General features: G+C 37.2%; 2 long non-coding RNA genes across 3 annotated transcripts in view; one reads left to right on the top strand and one right to left on the bottom strand.

Annotated features, from left to right (window-relative positions):
• The window catches only part of LOC129523766 (uncharacterized), a 148,352-nt gene extending 144,913 nt beyond the window's left edge, over positions 1-3,439 (top strand). The window contains exon 6 of the long non-coding RNA XR_010134512.1: positions 3,159-3,439. This is a non-coding gene — a long non-coding RNA (uncharacterized lncRNA). The remainder of the gene's footprint in view (positions 1-3,158) is intronic.
• The window catches only part of LOC109027706 (uncharacterized), a 358,870-nt gene that overhangs the window by 37,112 nt on the left and 300,056 nt on the right, over positions 1-21,702 (bottom strand). The window lies entirely within an intron of this gene.

Here is a 21,702-nt window from a genome sequence, read left to right on the forward strand (position 1 = left end):
TTGGTACATTTAAAGCTATTAGCAAAATGCAACCTGATATTTTGACAATGAAATATTAATTTGAAAATATTCAGGTATTTAACAGTTTGTCATATTGAATTCATTTTATAATTTTTATTAGTAATTATTGAACTGACCTAGATGACCTTGGTTATTCTTCTCAACTTGACTAAAGTTTAGACAAGCCTTTTCCTGGCAATAGGCCCCTGACTTCCCTTTTCTTACTGCATTAACATTAAAGAATTTGCAGTTGTAAGTAAGTTCTTTCTCTGCCTCTTTGAGATGCAAATCTTCTAGTTTCTTGTCAATTTTACAAACCAGAAATTTCTTTTCACCTGAGAGCCATCCTTTTATAATAAAATCATCAAAAAAGATAGAGCCCCTATTCCCTTCTCTGTGACAGGATAGGAGCCTAACTTCAACAAGTGCCGATCAGCAAACACAGAGGACCAACCCTAATCACAATGACCAACCCTTCTCCAATGCCCTCCAGTACTTTTCCACTAGCTCATGCAGGTGCTTAAGACCTTCCCACCTTTTGTTTCAAGAGAGTCGAGTTTAATTTCTTTATCGGTTGTAATAGTCTCGAATAAAGTCTTCCTTGTCTAACTAACTTATCCAGTGTCATTTTTCTTTTACAAAACCCAATAAAAATTAATATATTTTATAATAAAATTATTAAAAATTATATGTAATTATAAAGCAATCTTTTAAAAGGACATTATTATTTTTTAATTACAGAAAAGTAATGTTAACAGGGAAAAATAATTTTCAGTTCTGTAATCTATCTTGAGTCTTTAAAAATGTGAGTTGCCATACAAAAATCATCATACAAAGAAAAACTATCAAAAATAAATTACATATGAAGAAAAAACTGGTTTAATTTGTTCAAACTTGCAAAGGAGGATTTTGGTTTAGTTTTTCCTGCAGTCCCATTAATAAAACCAAGGAAATCATAGAGAGAGAATTTAAAGTCTGATTAAAAGATAGGAGACAAAGAAAAGGAATAATTAGGTAATTCTCAGGACACAAAGAATTTTCCAGTGGGGTGCCCAAGGGATCAGCACTACACACTGCAATTCAATATATCTCTAAAACGTCTGTTACTAGGAGAGACATTTATGCTTTGGTTAGTTGGGACTTTGTAAGATTTCAAAAAACAAAATAATTGGTTTCAGGGTAGCAAATGAAATTCAACCCAAGAGTAAAGTATGTCATATTAAAACGGTCAGCTTAAGCTATTTATACTCACTTGTAAGTTCTAAATTAGTTGTAACCTCTCAGAAAATTGACCTGAGTCATCTCAGGAATTCTCAATCAAGACATCTCAACGTGAAATAGAGCTCATTTATATTAACAGTCTAAGTATAAGAGAGTTCATCTTTCACCATGACAGTCATGGCCAAATAACGAGGGACCAGCTGAGTCTGATAGATTAGAGCTGTTGGCAGTCTCCATTCCATTGCTAACTTGTCGTCTAAATTTGGGAAGCCACTCTAATACTTTTAAAACTCTGCAAAGTAAATCTGACTGCCAAAACATTTCCTAATTAGGAAAATAATAATAGCACTAATGATTGGGCAATTAAGATCCCCCAAGACAATTATTTAATATTATTGAAGTCTGAGACCTTCAGCCTTAACAGACAAAAAAAAAAAACCACTCAGCCTCTAATCTTGCTTCTTTCTTATCACTTGAATGCCTGTTGATTGAAACAAACTGATTTATATTACAATGGAAAAGGAATGATGATATAAAAAATTTAAAAATCTTAAAATTATCAAAGAGGGGTGATCAGGAGTGTTCTGATAAAAAATGTAAAGTTACATTGCTGTTTCAAGGTAAGGAAAGTGCCAGAATGTTATGCCTGTTTGAAAGAAGACCAGCAGACTCCTATACTCTGGGACTAAATAATTTAACAGAGCAAATATTTCTCTAAATTTACATTAACATTTTCTTATTGAGGAATGCTGTCTGGATTCTGTCCTAGAACATCAATTCTTGGTCGAAGAGGAAAAGGTACTTTTGTGTGAAAAAATGGGATGTTGCCTTTCAAATCCATACTCATCATTGGAGAAATTCTTTCCATGCTTTTAAATAGAAAGTCATAAGAAACAGGAATAATCCAAGGCCACCCTGACAGTAAAATAACCCCAGCTTTATAGGCTTAGTAGCCCTCTCCTTCAACCCCAGATGGAATAGCACATTGGCTATGGGAGCAGAAATATCATTAAAAGTAGCCAGAAGTACGGAAAGTTAGCATCAGTTGCTCTATCAATGGTCATGGGGGCAGCAGCTGCTGATTAAAGACACCAGGTACAGAAGCAGCTATGTACAGAATGTTCGTGCCTTTCTAAATTCATATGTTGGAATCCTACCTTCCAAGGTGATAATATTAGTAGGTAAGATTTTGGGAAGGTGGTTGTGTCATGATGATGGGGTCTCAGGAGTGGGATTAATGCCCTTATTAAAGAAACCCAAATGAGCTTGTTGCCCTTTCCACCATGTGAGAGAAGTTGCCCTGCGTGAGCCAAAAGTCAGACCCTAACCAGACACCAAATCTGCCTTGATCTTGGACTTCCCAGCCTCTAGAATTGTGAGAAATTTCTGTTGTTTATAAGTAATCTAGTTTATAATATTTTATTTTAACAGTCTGCATGTACTAAAATGGAAGCACAGGTGAGTAACAGACTAGCAGGAAAAGAAGAAATGGTGGGGGTCATCTGGGGTTTTGTCAGGAAAAACGAAGTAGCTTGACATGCCAATGGTTCTGCAGTGTGGAAGTCCTAACTAAACACAAAATATTTTTTTGTGACTTTTGTTCCCAAGTTATAGAAAAAGGATGTTACTGTATAGCTATATTGTATTGCATTGCATTGCTTCTATAGCTAAATAGTTTAGGCTGAAGCAAGATTCATTATAAATAGTGAATTTCTCTTCAAAATATTGCTTTTATCTCACACACACACAAACACACACACACACACACACACACACACACACAGCTAGATTACCAGGAGTGTTCTTTCTTTCTTTCTTTCTTTTACCAGGAGTGTTTTTTAATCAAATTTTTTGAGTTAGATTTTTTTATTTGACACGTATATTAAGTTTTCAGTGATTCAAATTTTGGTTGTTTCTCTTTCCCTTTACATCAACAGAAACAAACACTTCCACAAAGAATTTGATTTGATGGCATCATGTGGACATAGAACTCTCATAGTAATGACCCAACCTGTGTTTCCAGTCATCCTGATGAACTCTCAACAAAATCAGATTGTTATACTGTTGTTCTCACTTTACACCCATATTTTCTCTTGCTCCTAAAAAAAGTATCTGGTATTAAATAGAATTCTGTATCTTAAAAAACTTGCCATTGAGAAAAATGAGAAGTAATTGTACATTTTAATACTGAAGGTTTTAATAAAAAAAGCAGTGTGAACTATCTGTTCCATTTTTATTCCTTGTCTACAAAAGACAAAAGTGTCAGTATTGAGACAATAGCTTGATAATAGGGATCACAAATAGTGCTCTTCCTGAAATTTTTGCAAACTTGAGGTTTACTTTCTTTAAGATTTCTGGGCAATTCTGTTAGGATAAAGTGCATCTCCTATAAATGAAAGGGTTACAACTGAGATAATTAAACTGATCATTGGAGCAAAAATATTTTCCCCTGGAGCAATTACTAAATTAAGGTTTACTTCATTTTGCTTGAAATAGTAAATTTGTTACCTATCCAGTTTAGTTTATTAGTATAAATTAGACATGACATAAATGAGAACTATGTCAAGCTAATGAATTTCATTGGCAGTTGGCTATTGAAAGTTAGAAAGAAATGAAAAATAACTCATAATAAATTCATCCAACATGTCTTTTGCCTCCTACTCCGCAACATGGCCTTTGTCTGACATTTCTAGAAGAGCAGGTATTCCAAGTCAGTTAACTTTAGTTAGTGAAATTTTTTCTTTCAAGCAGCCAATTATTTTGACAAAAATATATCCATCACTGCCATCAACTGAGGTTAGGAGAAAACTTAAGCACAGTGAAAACAGTGGATTGAAGACCATGAAAAGCGGGCCCAGGAGGCCCAAGGCATCTAGCGCCAAGAGTAGGGGGAATGTGAAATAAATTTGAGAAAGAACCTCTTGAAACTATGTTCCCCTGCTTTCTCAAATGGTATATAGTTGATGTAACTTAATCCCTGCACGGTTAGAGTCAACACTATAAACAACCGTAAAAACTGCACTGTAATACAGTTATACATAGGAGTTTTGCAGTTATGTAAAATACTAAATAACTCTATATTCCACCTTTTTAAAATGTATCTATTTTCAGTTGTGTACATTGTTCTACTAGTTTTCTATATCTTCCCTCACCAAGTTCTCCACTCTAAATTTGTTCTGCTGACAATGTTTCTGGCTGTAGCCTACCTAAAGCCTTCCCACGTTTTGTTTCAAATACAAGCTGAGATATTAGGTAAGTCATAATGACATTAGCTGTGTATTTCCTTGCAATAGAAAAAACCTTCACACTTATTCTATATTCTCTTGTTTTATTCTGATAGCTTTGAGTTGGATTTGTGTTGGTTTATTGACAAGTAAATGGATTAGTACTTAGCATTCACTAGGGCACACTTACAATCATGTCCAAAGTAACATTAAATAAAGAATAAAAGAAGCTCTCCTTTGAGTTACATGCATGGATATTAGTACATGAGTTTTGTGGCATCTTTCGGCTAATTCATAGCATGTTTTTTTTATATTGAAGTTTCCATCCATAGTTTGTAATGGAGGTTATTTTACTATTTATTAATGGTGCTGAGGATTTAAAGGATATATGGAATAAGGCAGCTTGGAATATTGAGTTCTATTTAAATAATCATAAAAGTAACAGACCATTGGGGGAGATTAAAAGCCAGCCGAACTTGCTTTGAAATGTTCTATTTCTACAATATTAGAAATGTTGGATTCTCAAAGACCTGCAACCATAAATCATATTTCCCAGAAGTAAAGCTTTTTGAGGGTATTCAGGCTGCTAGAAAAACAAACACACATCAAGAGTGGCCTTCAAAAAGACAGAGGAGGGTGCATTGTCAGGGGGCGCAGCAACAGACAGAAGGCAGTTGCCATGTAAGACACTTCCGTCACACCTTCTCAGGGTTTTACTACTGTAATATTGAAATAAATGTGCACTTTTTGTTATCCATTTTGTCTCTCTTTCATCATTATGGAGGCTTTAGATATTTAGTTTTGTCAGCTGAAAAAACACAGCCTAAGTGAAACCAATCAAAATCAATGTGTTGCTTAGTTTTTGTATTTTTCTAAAAAAAAAAAAAGTTATTATTTTGCTATCATTCTCAAATCATATTCTAAAATGAGCTGTCAGCCAACACGATTCCCATTTCAAATTTTCTTCTTCTACTCTCCACACTCATGGATTTCCATCAGGGGAATATTACTGGTCCTGATTCTCAAAATAACTTCAGCACATCAAAAAATTATCTTAACATTCTCTTCCAAAAAGTGCTACCTCCAAAGTTTCTTTATAAGAGGGAGTTAAAGTTACAAGCAGGAACATATTTGAGTTGGAGATTCAGGGACTTGTTTTGCAGATGTGCTTGTCCATGAAGCATATATTGTATTATTTACATAGTGTGGGGGTGGGTAATGGATGGGAGGAGTAAGGCTTTGGGAAGCATGTTGTTATGAGGGCTAATGGGGAAAGTGGGATTAAGCTCATTTATCTTAAGCTTGTTCTTGAACCTTTATTGGCTCTAACCTTGGTGAAATCACAACTCTTCATTCTTGTTAATGGTGCCATTGATTTTACATCTCTAAAGCTAGAATCAAAACACTTTTAATTCCTTTTGTATTGCATTTCTCTAAACAGTCCCATTTTCACCCTTGCATAATTCTGCCACTTGACCCTGAAATCCTAATAGCCTCATTGATGGCATTTAATGCTCAACTTCCACATATGACCATCAATAGTCCATGTTGAGAACACAGGGAGACAGAGATGTATTTCCAAATTAATTAATTTTAGTTTTTCATATCTTTTTGGAATGTCAAAGAGTATAAGCTTGGATGTTGAATATATTTGAACTTAACCTCTGAATTTAACACTCAAATAAGTAGGTTAACTTGAAAACACCCAACCTACAGAAACAGGTACTGTGGAAATTTTAAAAATAATGCCACAAATTTTAAAATTCAGTTTCTTCATACCTAATAACATACATAGTTTAGGGGTGCATGTGATAATTTAATATATTCACTTAATTTGCAAAGATCAAATCAGTGTAATTATATATCCATTACTTTAAATACTTGCCTTTTCTTTATTCTAGAAACATTTGAATTATTCTCTTCCAGCTATTTTGAAATACATAACAAATTATTGTAAACTATAGTCACCCTGCTGATCTACCAACCACTATGTCTTATTTCTTCTATCTAACGGTGTACTTCTACCTATTAATCAACCTCTCTCTTCATTCCCCTCTCCTCATCCTTCCTGGCCTCTGGTAACAACCAATCTATAATCTTCATGAGATCCACATTTTTAGCTCCTACATACGAGTGAAAACATGCAATATTTGTCTGTCTGTGCTTGGCTTATTTCACTAAACAAATGATTCAATTAAAAACTTCCAGAAGTTTCTTTTTTTTTTTTTTTAAGTTCTGGGATACATGTGCAGAACGTGCAGTTTTGTTACATAGGTATACACGTGCCATGGTGGTTTACTGCACCCATCAACCTGTCATCTATATTAGGTATTTCTCCTGAGGCTATCCCTCCCCTAGCCCCCCACCTCCTGACAGGCCCTGGTGTGTGATGTTCCCCTCCCTGTGTCCATGTGTTCTCATTGTCCAACTCCCACTTATGAGCGAGAACATGAGATGTTTGGTTTTCTGTTCTTGTATTAGTTTGCTGAGAATGATGGTTTCCAGCTTCATCCAAGTCCCTGCAAAGGACATGAACTCATCCTTTTTTATGACTGCATAGTATTCCATGCACATTTTCTTTTCCCAGTCTCTCATTGATGGGCATTTGGGTCGGTTCCAAGTCTCTGCTATTGTGAACAGTGCTGCAATAAACATATGTGTCCATGTGTCTTTTAGTAGAATGATTTATAATCCTTTGGGTATATACCCATTGATGGGATTGCTGGGTCAAATGGTATTTCTGGTTCTAGATCCTTGAGGAATTGCCACCCTGTATTCCACAATGGTTGAACTAATTTACGGTCCCACCAACAGTGTAAAAGCATTCCTACTTCTCCACATCCTCTACAGCATCTGTTGTTTCCTGACTTTTTAATGATCGCCATTCTAACTGGTGTGAGATGATATATCACTGTGGTTTTGATTTGCATTTCTCTAATGACCAATGATGATGAGGTTTCATGGGTTTGTTTGGCCACATAAATGACTTCATTTGAGAAGTATCTGTTGATATCCTTCACCCACTTTTGATGGTTTTTTTTTCTTGTATATCTGTTTGAGTTCTTTGTAGATTCTAGATATTAGCCCTTTGTCAGATGGATAGATTGCCAGAATTTTCTCCCATTCTGTGGGTTGCCTGTTCACTCTGATGACAGTTTCTTTTGCTATGCAGAAGCTCTTTAATTACATCCCATTTGTCAATTTTGGCTTTTGTTGCCATTGCTTTTATTGTTTTAGTCATGAAGTTTTTGCCCATGCCTATGCCCTAAAAGGTGTTGCCTAGGTTTTCTTCTAGAGTTTTTATAGTTCTAGGTCTTACATTTAAGTCTTATTCCATCTTGAGTTAATTTTTCTATAAGGTGTAAGGTATAAGGAAGGGGTCAAGTTTCTGTTTTCTGCATATGGCTAGCCACTTTTCCCACCACCATTTATTAAATAGGGAATCCTTTCCCCATCTTTGTCAGGTTTGTCAAAGATCAGATGGTTGTAGATGTGTGGTGTTATTTCTCAGGCCTCTGTTCTGTTCCATTGGTCTATATATCTGTTTTGGTATCAGTACCATGATGTTTTGGTTACTGTAGCCTTGTAGTATAGTTTGAAGTCAGGTAGCATGATGCCTTCCGCTTTGTTCTTTCTGCTTAGGATTGTCTTGGCTATGTGGGCTCTTTTTTGGTTCCATATGAAATTTAAAGTAGTTTTTTCTAATTCTGTGAGGAAAGTCAATGTTAGCTTGATGAGGATAGCATTTAATCTATAAATTACTTTGTGTGCTATGGCCATTTTCACGATATTGATTCTTCTTATCCATGAGCTTGGAACGGCTTTCCATTTGTTTGTGTCCTCTCTTATTTCCTTGAGCAGTGATTTGTAGTTCTCCTTGAAAGGATCCTTCACATCCCTTGTAAGTTGGATTCCTAGGTATTTAATTATCTTTGTAGCAGTTGTGAATGGGAGTTCACTCATGATTTGGCTCTCTGTTTGTCTGTTATTGGTGTATAGGAATGCTTGTGATTTTTGCACATTGATTTTGTATCCTGAGACTTTGCTGAAGTTGCTTATCAGCCTAAGGATATTTGGGGCTGAGACGATAGGGTTCTCTAAATATACAATCATGTCATCTGCAAACAGACAATTTGACTTCCTGTCTTCCTATTTGAATACCCTTTATTTCTTTCTCTTGCCTTGATTGCCCTGGCCAGAACTTCCAATACTATGTTGAGTAGGCGTGGTGAGAAAGGGCATCTTTGTTTTGTGCCCCTTTTTAAAGGGAATGCTTCCAGCTTTTGCCCATTCAGTGTGATATTGGCTGTGGGTTTGTCATAATTAGCTCTTATTATTTTGAGATATGTTCCATCAATACCTAGTTTATTGAGAGTTTTTAGCATAAAGTGGTGTTGAAAAACTTCCACAAGTTTCCAATTGCCTCTTAGCGACTGTGTGGTGGGTGGGTGGGAGAGGGAGTTCCTTGTGGAACTATTTAGAAGAAAAAGACACTTTCTCAAAACATCCTCATTATTGCCATACTTCCTGAAAAATTTACCTAATTTTATATTTTAAGTTTTGTATATTATATCTTATTTCATTATTTCTTTCCACAGAAAGTTTTAGGAATGATGTATGATCATTTTATTATTTTCTACAACAAATTATTGTGTTGGAGTGTTTTTATGATTATTAACTAAAAATATATATAGTAAAGGGTTTGTTTTTCTTTACTTGATTGGCACATTAAGAAATATTTCCAGAAGTTAATTTGTACTCTATAGATCCAAACAAATAAAAATAGAAAGCTCAACATTCTTTACAACTGTCCACACATCAAATGGATTTGAACCTTTCTGTAGCCCTTTCTATTTGTTGTTCATTTATCTTGGATGTCAGGATTCTGTATTTGCAGGCAATGCTGTTAAATGTGGAATCATAATTGGTGCTTTCTATTTTAAAGTATTTTTAAAGACTAAGGTTAGTTTGAACTTCAAATTATCTTTAGATATAGAGAAGAAAATAATATCTTGAACCTGATGTATAAAGTATTTTGTTTTGAATTGTGTTTTTGTTCCTCTAATGTAAAACATTAGCAAAATAATAATTGATGAAAAAAAGCACCTGTTCAATTTGTGTTTATCATCTTATACATCAGTTCATAACCCTATGTAATAAAATGTACGCAAGGATTACATTCATGTAACATTTCTTGCACCATATTTTTAAAAACTGAAACATACCTCCTACATTTTATAGATCAATAAAGACTGTTTTTCCTCATTAACTTTTGAGATTCTGACTTGTGAATAGTTTCAGTAAATATTTATTGAGCCACTATTATTTGAAGAGGTTTTTTATTATATTAATGGTATTTATCATAGATACTTTAAATAACAATAAAATGCAATAAAGCATTATTGATTCTTTATCTCAAATAACATAAATTTACATAACTGTAATTTTTAAAATTATATTAAATGATATATGTAATAAATATATAATGGTATTATTTTCATCTCCAAAATCTGTGATATTATAATAAATAAATACTCAGGACCTAATAATAACAGATAGTCTGTATTGAGTACTTATAATGCAGGCCCTGTTCAAATATTTTCCTTCAGCAAAAACTCACTTCATCCTCAAAACAACCCTAGGAGATAGAGTTTTATAGATGGAGAGCCCAATCCACAGAGATTTTAGTTAATTCTTTAAAATTTAAGTACGTTTTTAAAAGTCTCTCTTTTAATCAACTTGATTACTTGCCATAGTCAGAATCCTAACTTGAGCTACTTTAGGCATATCTAAACTGGAGGTGATTGGCTTATCTGTGGAAGGACATGGATGTGTGATTTTTCTCTTGTGCCCTGAAATTAGGCAGCTCCCATGCTCATACTTGCCCAGCATTTGAACTAGAGAAAAAAGACTCTATTCCCATAGACTCAGCTTGATTGTTTGACTCCTCTTTCTCTTCTGTTCAGGAGATCCATTGCTGACAGAGGATGACTACAAAGCAGGCAGGGGGTTGTTTCACTTCTGACCAGATGGATGGGTTCCCTGCTTCAAAGGGATGGGTGCACTGCTGACATGGGGATGGGTGCACTACTGATAAAAGATGAGTACACTGCTGACAAATGTTGGGTACACTGTTGACAGACAATGAGTGCACTGCTGATCAGAAGAATGGTAGCACTGCAAACCGGGAGCATGGAGGTACTGCTGCAAGTGGGATGGGTGCACTGCTGGAAGGGGATAAGTGCATCGCTCACCAGATGGATGGGTGCACTGAAGTCGAGGGGATGGGTGTGCTTCTGACAGGGAATGGGTAAACAAATGACCATGGATGGTGTGTTGCTGACAGGGAATGGTTGCACTGCTGAGAGGATATGGGTCAACTGCTGATAGGGGATGGATGCACTGCTGAAAGAGGAAGGGTACGTTGCTGACGAGGTGGATGAGTGCACTGTTGACCAGGGAATAGGTATGCTGCTGAGAGGGGAAGGATGTATTGTTTAACAGGGAATGGGTGCATTGCTGACTAGGTGGTAGGTGCAACTGCTGATACTAAATTCCCCCTGAAGGAGCTGTCCACACCTTCAGTGCTGATGGTTTGACTGTTAACTGGATTTAATTCATCTGAGGAAAGGCTGGACTTGGTAAGGGAGAAAGTAGGCTGCATTCTGAAGCCACTATAAGTATTAGCTAGCATGCACAGAGAGAAGCCCTCTGATTGGATTTTGAGATTTTGTGATTAAGGGGGTCTGAATATAAGAATAGAGGATCAGGCAAATTAGCTGCTATGCATCCAAGAAGTCTACAGAAAATGCTAGTCTATGATAAGTGAAATAGCAATGCCTCCATTTTTCTGAGAACATAGTGAAAGGAAGAAAAAGGCTCAAAAATACCATCATGCTACAATGTATTTATTAGGTGACATCAGAAGCCCCTCAAAGAATTTTAATCCCTGGGAGGGCCATAATCCTGCCAGTGATTTAAAGCTATCAAGAATACATAGGTATAAAGACACTGGCATTACTACAGCTAGGCCTGACCATACGAGAGGTGGACACAGAGATGGGCTCATTAATATCCGTGAGCATAGTGAGGCCTTGAAAAATACAGGTGAGGTGGCAGTGCCTAACTGCCAGAAATCAGGGGGATGAAAGTGATAGATATTAGCAAGGTTAGAGGAACAACCCCCAGAGAGTTTTGAAGGGGATTTATAGGCTATACCATCGCTTGGGCAAAAGCCATGGTCAGCCAACAAGGGCACTGCTTAGCATCTACAATGAAAAGCCTTGATTAAAAGTCACAGTCCCTTCCTCAGATTCTAGACTTAAATTTTCAGTTTGAAACCTATAGGCTGAAGAGGTGACCAGATGCCCAGGAGGAAGGACCCTGCAACATTTTAGCAAGTATATATTTTAATGATCCTCCCAGCCTTTCCTCAAAGGGACCTAGGGACATTGTTTACCCTCGTGACTGTACATTGAGAAAAGAGGACTATTTACAGAACAATTAGGCACAAAGTCTTAATTGACATTGACATGTGATGAGCCAAAGCATCATCATATTCTCCCTCTCCTTTCACAGGTAGGAGTGCCATGACGTTTCACATGCTAAAACCTGATCACCAATGTGATGGTTTTAGGAGGTGAAGCCTTTGGGAGATAATTAGGTCATGAGGTCTGAACCCTCAAAAATGAGATCAGTGCTCTTGTAAAGAGGCCCCTGAAAGCTACCTTACCCTTTCTACCATGTAAGGACATGGCGAGAAGGTGCTGTTTTGAGGAAAACAGTCCTTGTCAGATACCTAATCTGCTGGCACCTTGATTGCAGCCTTTCCAGCCTCTAAATTTGTGAAAAATAAATTTTTGTTGCTAGATAGTGAGGTAGGACTTTTCTTGGCCCTTTTGTTGGACTCGTGACAAGGATGAATGTTTACTGGGCCTGCTGCACTCAACCCCTTGTGGGAGGGAGCCCATGAGCAAATGAGTGCAGGACCAGGCCAGACACTCCAGGTGCTGGTAGAAGCAAGCTCCGTGTGGTGGTGCTCAAATAAGGGGCATGCCTGAGACCCCAAGACCCCAGAGGGGGTGTTACAATGCTCCTTTAGCTCTGCTGTCTGTGGACGGCTGTGTGTTAACAGCTCAGTTGGCCCTTTGCCTCATCCTGTTGGGCGGTTTCCCTCTGCCCTCAAGGGCAAAGGGCCGATGTGACAGCATTTTTTGGGTATCCACACTCAGTGGGTCCCGAGCTCTTGTCCAGCATCCAAGAAGAATGAGGTCACGCAGCCATTTGAAAGATGGTGAAGGTGAAGAATTTTATTGAATGGTGGACTGGCTCTCAGCGAAGAGGGTAGCTGGAGAGGGAATGGGAAAGGCAGATAGTTTTCCTTGAAGCTCATCTGTCCGTTCTCCGAACTCAAGCCATCTCATCTTCCCCAAAGTTTGGCCATCTTCTCTCCAAAGTCAAGCCATCTCTCCACTCTACTGACTGAGTCTGGTGTCTTTATAGGTGCAGGATGGGGGTGGAGTGGGCCATAGGTAGTTTTGGGAAAAGCAACATTTGATTGGTAAAAATGCATTATTCAGAAAGAACCAATTGGGAGAGAATGAGCAAACAGGAATAGAAGTTCTCACTTTGGGCCACAGGTTTCAGGCTACTTTGGTTTGAAGGTGAGGTTTCACCAGGCACCCACCCTTTTATGCTTGGAATTTTCTGGCCTCTTGTCTCTCAATAGCAGCCCTAATGAACTAACACATGAGGCTTGCAGAGGGCAAGAGAACCTACTACAGGGAGCAGCTTTCTGACAGTCTCCAGCTACTTCCTTTTTGATCTACCACAGTGCTCACAACAAGGCTGCTTACCCTAGGCTGTCTCTAGCCAATGCCTAAACATGGAGAGGGACCTTAGAGCTGGCCCATTCCTGTCTGACATGGGACTCCTCCAGTGGATAACCCTTGCTTCAATACTCTGCACCAGGCTGGCTGACTTTCGTAACTGGAACTGTGATACAAGAAATGTAATATCCAATTTTTTCTATCTTTCTTTCACAATGGGCACACCTGAATCATATTCTGAAGGCACTCCATGTCTACTCTGGCCCTCTCCCTCTTTATCTTTCACAGGCATTTTCCCTAATAGATCTCCAATATCTTGCACATCTAAAATTGCCTTGGTGTTGCTTCTTGCAGGGCCTGAACTGACAACTACAAAATGGACTTTCTAATTCACAAAAATAAATGATAACACACAAAATAAAGGAAAAATGTATATGTGTCAGAGCTCAAGTAAAGATTAAAATAAAATAAAATAAAATGACCTTGCAGATTGCATATTCATGGAATTATTTTTCCAAAAAAGTGATGGGGCATTCTTAGAAAATACAATGGTGCTAGTCAGGCAGAACTGCTATCAAATGCTTTCTAACACTTTTACTTACAAACTATATAATTTGGGTCAAGTTACTCGACACCACTTAGCCTTAGCTTCCTCAGTTTAAAAATAAGCATACTAATAGTTAATAGAATAAATATTTGCTGTAAACACTAGTGGGGCCATAATAGTAATTTAAGGTCAGCATTAATGTTCAACCAGTTGTTATTTTTTCATAACCCCTTTACAGGACTGCTGAGAAAATTTAATGAAACAAAAGTTCAAAGTTTGAAGCACTGTACCTTATAAGAATGTAGTAAAAGCTCAGTTTATGTTAAAAACGAAAGATAACAGTTTAAATATGGCCACAACTTATTTGACATTCCTCCTATTGAGAAAGAGAATCTTTTTTCTATTCTCATGAATCTGGACTGGTTTTTACCTGCTTTGGTTAATAATGCAATAATAGTTTGCCAGTTCTTAGCCTAACTTCAATAGCACAGGCAGCTTATACCTTATACCTCATCTATTAGAGACTACCATGTAATAAGCACGAATACTCTGAGACCACTATTTGTGAGGATCCATACAGAGAGAGGAAAAGAAACACTGAGGTGTCAAACATGAGAGTGAAGAAGTCATTTTGAAAGTGCATCCTCCATCTCCAATTATCCCAGCCAACATCACATGGATCAGCCATTAACCACCCAGCCTAGTCCTTCTCAAGTTCCTGAATCATGAAATCATGAGCAAAATACAATTAAAGTTTAGGGTAGTTACTTATGTAGTGATAGATAACTGAAACAGTTTCTACTCAAAACTGAAAATGCAAAGGGGAATTAAAGAGTTGTGAAATAAATTTTAGAAGTTAAGACTGTTGGAGGCTGTTTCCTTGGACTTTATTTTGATTTCAAGGAAAATAGCACAATTTTTCACAGCACCTGTTACTAAATAAACCAGACTGAACTGAATTTAAACCCTTTGTCACTTGCTGAATGACTGTAAATTAAGTAAATTTCCCAGGCACAGTTTGCTTGTAAGTAAAATAGATATAGTCATAATTTCTAAGGTTATCATAAAGTTATAAGTGGCAAAATGTGAGCACTTTTTTTTCCAGTACATTTTGTGGTATACAGCGTAGTTGATAGTCTCCATTAGCAAATGTAGTTGCTTAGTATTTTACCTCATCTATTTTGGAGTTTTGCATTTGAGCCTAGCCTCACAATTCCTACTTCATAGCCTGTGCAACCTGTATTCAGAGTCATTCCAAATCCTTCCTGAGATATAAAGGTGGTAGCAAAAGTGCTCCGTAGACTATGTATCAAATAGACCATTGCCCACGTTCAAGGAAAAAAATCATAGGCTCTGCTGACTGCCCTTATACATAAGTCAACTTGGAGACCTTTGATCCCTAGTACACAGTGCTGGCTTGTAAAACTTTAAGAAAACAATGGTATCCTTTAAAAAGACATGTTTTTTTCTCCTTTGAATTTAGTTTCAGTAGCTCTACCAATGACCTCTGTCAATAAGGAATATATTACTTTTCAGATTTTGGCATCATTCAGAAATACAGTTCTGCCAAATATGTTTTAAGAAATCTGTCATGCCTGCCTCTATCAGATAGAGTGCACCAGGACATAGACATATACTTAAAATGGTTCTTAGAGAAGGTTTAATGAAAGGATGGTTCATAAAGTTTGGGAAGAGGTTAAGGGATCCACCAAGACTGAGAAAACACACAGAGACTAGAAACTGTAAACTGTTGCCTCACCAATGGCTACAAAAGCAAGGCGATAGAATTATTTCCATCTACCGACTGCCCTTGGGAATTTCTTTGGCCAATCCTAAACAGAAGCAGAGAACTGGAAACGTCAGTTGATGCAAGACCATGCCATCAGCTTCCTGAGGCACAGACAAAAGCAAGAAAAGAGCACATAATGAACCTGAAGGTCCAAGCAGAAAATAAGCAGCACACTGCCTGACTGTTGATTTCAACAGTATTGTTAGCTTGGCTGCTCTGAATGATGGAACTTGGTTTGATGTTGAATAGCTGTCAAACTTGCCTGCCCTATTTATAGCCTATTGCCTTTTTCAAGTCAGCATTCACTAAAAAAAAGAGTGAAAAATAGTCAAAATATGTAGATTATAGGGGAAACACTTCAAACAGAAATTCACTAGTAATTAGAAAAAGCAAATTGCTCTAACACACACACACACACACACACATATATATATATATATATGTTATAGTGCCTATCTCACTATAATAAGATATTATTTATACCCTTCAGGGCAGCAGAGTTTTCAAGTTTTGTATTACCGGGGGTTGGTATGGATCTGGCCCCAGGAACTCTGCTGCATCGTTGGTGGGAGTGTAAATTTGTTTATGTTAAAGACACTGAGAGAAATTTCATCCACTATAGTAACATCCTCCAGTCATACTGGGATCAATAGAATTGGACTCCCTGTCTAAATCTGAAGGCCTATTCAGCATTCGTGACAGGCTTCAGTAGGCCTTGCCCTCTCAGATTACTCAGACCTATGAGCTCTGCCCTTGATTTCCAAGAGAGACAAACCTCTCCTCGGCAGCTCATCTACAGTTGTGATCTCCCCTCAACAGAGCAAGTAAAACTCCAATTGGCACTCTTAATTTTAGCTTGGAAATAAATCACATCTTAGACAATCCCTCCAGGCACTAATCAACATGTGCTCAGGCCACGTCTACTCAGAACACACTTTTCTGTTCCAATACTTATTTGGGGGTGGAGAGAATTTTAGTGATTTCTTGTTGCTATTTTCTTCTTTGCATTTTTCTATATTGCTTAAACAACTTATAATGAGCAGATATCATTTGGAAGCATGCAAACAAAACAAAATAATAACAAACGGTGTTTATTCTTGAAATAATTTAAAGTTTTAAAAATAAATGAATTATTTTCTTAAAGATGGGGGATCTCTGAGAAGAAAAAGTTTTTAAAAAGCAATTAGTTTGTAAATGAATTATGTTTATTTCCAGAGATAATTTGTAAACAACTATTATTCTCATTTTATAGAAAAACATATAGAAATTTTGAGTTGGAATGTAAATGATACTACTTCTAAGAATCCAAATGTTAAAATCTCAACTTTGAATTTTACATTTTAATAAAAAATACAAAACTCATTTGCACAAGTCCACTCATAGCAGAAAAACAGCCACCAAAACCCAAGTCTCTCAGGTGAACACACTGAGTCTTAGGAGCCTTAGTATATATCTTTTAATATTAAATAATTGCCTTACTGACCTCTCTCTTTGATCTACCCAGATGATGTTTTTTATTGATAAATGCTGATTGTTTTTTAACCTACAATAATGTTTATAATAAAATTTAAAAGTCTTTTTTCTTTTTTTCTTTTTTTTTGAGATGGAGTCTTGCTCTGTCACCCAGGCTGGAGTGCAGTGGTGCAGTCTCAGCTCACTGGAACCTCTGCCTCCCAGGTTCAAATGATTCTCCTGCCTCAGCCTCCCATGTAGCTGGGATTACAAGCATGCACCGCCATGCCCAGCTAATTTTTGTATTTTTTAGTAGAGATGGGATTTCGCCATGTTGGCCAGGCTGGTCTTGAACTCCTGACCTCAGGGTGATCTGCCCACCTCGGCCTCCCAGAATGCTGGGATTACAGGTGTGAGCCACTGCACCTGGCTGAAATAGTCTTCTTTTCAAACATCAAGCATATAAAGCTTAGAATATGTTAGCATGAGTGAGTGGTCAACAATAAAATGATTTAGTTCTTTAGATTAGTTTAGAACACAGTTTTAATTTAATGGCCTCTTTATGTATCTACCTAAATATGATAATTTTTAGGGAATATAATTGCTCTGATTAGGATTTTAAGAACCATCAGGACATAAATACTTGCATTGATTCTATGTGGCTTTCAAGAAAATTAACACACTCCACGCCAAACAGGACAGTGGTACTCAAATGTGAGTGAGAACAAGACTTATCTGAAGTACTTATTAAACATGGAGACTCTTACACTTCACATCCAAAGAATCTGATTCATTGGCAGAGTTGGAAAATCTGTATTTTATGGAATGAATGAAACACAAGCCATTCTAATAGAAGGTGCCCGTGAGCGTAAGTTTATACAGAAGATAATACAGTGATATTTTCTTTTCCTATTATCTCACAAATATAAGCAAGTTCTAAAACCATATAGATAAGTATATGTATAAATTTGTAGACATACATATATGTGTTTCTATTTTATTTATAATTTTTAATATAAGCCATTATTCAGTTCTCTAATGTATGCCATAAAATTAAAAACAAGATGCACCTTTATATGCACAATGGGACACTAATAGCTTCCAATTCTGGTCTACATTTCGATTTATATTGAGTTGAAGAGATATAAATAGCCTTTTCAATATGTGGTTTCATGGCTTCATGAGAAGGGTTTATACTAACATGAACAAGAAGAAGCTTACAAAAGAACATAGTAATTTAATAAATGTCATCATATGCACATCAAGGGTTTTGATGGCTACCACTAAATGATAATATAAATAATATTATTGGCTGTCCCTTTCCTGAATATTGACAAGGTACCATTTTGTTCTTAGGTTCATGGCATGAATCAATGTTTCTTAGTCCATAAGAACAACATGAAAAGTTTTCTGAAACATACAGTTACCTGTTTTCACCATACTTTTTTCATTCCATATGCAAAGGACAGAATATGATGGTGTATCTTTTAAAAAAAAAGCACCCAAGTGATTCTGATGTGAATATAGGGAACTACTGGTCTTTAATCTTAGTACTCAACAGTTCCCATTCTTTTCATAAATTACTTGATTACGGAACAGCGAATAATGATTTTTGAAATATCTAGGCCATAGATACAGAGATTTGAAAAGCGTTAGCAGGTGAATAACATGTAGTAATCTTTCAAATGATAATCTAATTGAAGTTATATACTCTTTTCTTGAAATATTTAAAATATTTGGCATGCATGCTTTCATCAGTGTATCAAGCCCAATCCAGGGGCTTGAAGGGCCGTCTGAAACCTACTCAAGTACATTCTAAAAACCATTGATTCTAGGTTAAAGAAACCTAGGCATAGCTGAAAATCTGAAGACCATGCAGCAATCCTCTATAAACTTTACTTTTCACACTTGGGTGTGTCTGAAAACTACACATGTACATCATAAAAAATCATTAATTCTAGGTTAAGGACATGTAGGCATAGCTGAATATCTGAGGACCATGCCCTTCAGACAATCCTCCATGAACCCTATGTTTCACAATCAGGTGTTTGATGATGCTGAAGGAGTACATGATTGTAAATCCTGACAAGAAAACCTAAAATAGGTATGCTGCACTTACAAATCAAGAACATTTTTATATACTTTACAAAGTAGTTGGGTAGAGGGTGTTACTTTCTAAGTAAGACACTTAATTAAGACTCATGTGTAGGCATTTGGCAATCCTACTTCTGCCCACAGGTCCCAATGAGGCATGCCTTCAGGCAGAGTCAGAACTTCCTTATACTATAGTTCTGGGTCTAATCCAAGTTATACAGCAATTCCAATTTTTTTTTTTTGTTTTAAATTGACAGATAAATTCACCTAGTATGACATGATGTTTTGAAGTATATAGTCATTGCAGAATGACTAAACCTAGATAATTATCATATGCATTATCTCACATAGTTATCATTTTTATGGCAAAAAATTACTTGATGTCCACTCCCTTAGCATTTTTCAAGAATACAATATACGCTCATTTGTCACTTAACCATGGGGATACATTCTGAGAAATGCGTTTTAGGCAATTTCATCACTGTGCAAACATCTTGAAATTACTTATACAAACCTAGATGGTATAGCTTACAACACACTTGGGTTGTATGGTATAACCTATTGCTCCCAGGCTACTAACCTGTATGGCATATTACTGTACTGAATGCTGTAGGCAATTGTAGAACAATAGTATTTGCATATCTCAGCATATGTAAACATTAAAAAGGTACAATAAAAATACATTATTAAATCATATGATACTATCATCCTATATGTAGTCTGTAATGGACCAAAACATGGCACAAGACTGTATTACTAACTATAGTTACTGTATTGCACGGTAGATCTATTGAATGTATTCTTCTTAACTGAAATTTTGTATCCTTTGGCCAATATCTCCTCAACCCTCTGCTCCAAGCACCCCAGCCCCAGTAACCTTGATTCTACTCTCTATTTGTATGAGATCAACTTCTTTAGATTTCACAGATTAGTACGATCCTGTGGTAGTTATCTCTGCCTTGCTTATTTTAATTAACATAATGTCCTTGTAGTTAATTCTCATGATTTTATATTGTCTCAGCATCCATTTTGACTACAAGTTTTATTTTCTCGTACCAGAATCAGGACTCAATAACCCTTGATACAGTTTCCAGTTCTATACCATGCCCAAGTGGCACAAGCTGGTGGCTAGAGATGAAAACTTAGAGAAGTCTCCCCTGCCTCATTGACTGGACTCCCAGCTTTTCCAATTTAAGTGGCCCACATCCTATTCCCTTATATGATATACTTCCAGTTGCCACACGCTCTCTTTCTTTGTCTGACTCTTCATTGCTTCCTTGCTTGACCTGAGGACTGAAGACTGCCTTCCCAGCTCATTGTGCCCTCCTTGCCCAGGATCTGTAAACAAAAATTCTTTGAACTTGTTTTTTATTGAGGTGGTGTATTAAATTTTCACTTTCCATCTGAAGAATTAAAGGCTGCCCCAGCATCAGAGGGAATGGACGTGGGTCAGACTAGAGTCACAAGGGCATCTGCCAGTATAAACTCCTTGCCTATGTGAGGGAGGTCCTGGTCACAGGTTAGACAACTAAATATTAGGCTGTTTGGCAAGTAAAAGAAGCACTCCTTAAAAGGCTCACTATACACACTCACTTTTAGCTCTCTTTTGTGTTAGTCTGTTTGTGTTTCTATAAAGGAATACCTCAGACTGGGTAATTTATAAAGTTCTATTTCACGATTCTTCAGGCTATACTGCCAGCATCTGCTTCTAGTGAGGGCTCAAGAATCTTACAGCCATGGCAGAAGACAAAGGGAAAGCAGGCATATCACCTGGCAAGAGAGTGAGCAGGAGAGAGACACCAGACTCTTTTAAACAACCAGCTCCTGTGTGAACTAACAGAGTAAGAACTCATTACTGTGGGGAGGGCACCAAGCCATTCATGAGGGATCCACCCTCATGACCAAACACTTCTCACTAGGCTCCACCTGCAACACTGGGGATGTCACATTTCAACATGAGATTTGGAGGGGACAAATATCCAAACCATATTATTGTACTCCTGGCTCCCCAAATCTCACATCCTTCTAACATTGCAAAATACAATAATCTCTTCCCAACAGTCCCCCAAATTCTTAACTTTTAATGACATCAAGTCCAAAGACCAAAGTCTCATCTGAGATTCAAGGCAAGTCCCTTCCACCTATGAGCCTGTAGGATCAAAAATAAGTTATTTACTTCCAACGTACAATGATGGCACAGGCATTGGGTTAACATTCCCATTCCAAAGGGAGAAACTGGCCAAAAGAAAAAGGTAACAGGCCCCACACATATCCAAAATCCAGCAGGGCATACATTAAACCTTAGAGCTCCAACATCATCTTTGACTCCATGTCCCACATCCAGAGCATACTGGTTCAAGGAGTGGGCTCCCAAGGCATTGGGCAACTCTGCCTCTGTGGCTTTGCAGGGTGTAGTCCCTGTGGCTACTCTTACAGGCGGGAATTGAGTGCCTGCAGCTTTTCCAGGCCCAGGATGCATGCCGCTAGTGGCTCAACCAATATTGACCCTGGAGGGTGGTGGTCTCCTTCCCACAGCTCCACTAGGAA

The sequence above is a fragment of the Gorilla gorilla genome, chromosome 6 (assembly GCF_029281585.2).
Source record: "Gorilla gorilla gorilla isolate KB3781 chromosome 6, NHGRI_mGorGor1-v2.1_pri, whole genome shotgun sequence".
NCBI lineage: Eukaryota > Metazoa > Chordata > Mammalia > Primates > Hominidae > Gorilla > Gorilla gorilla.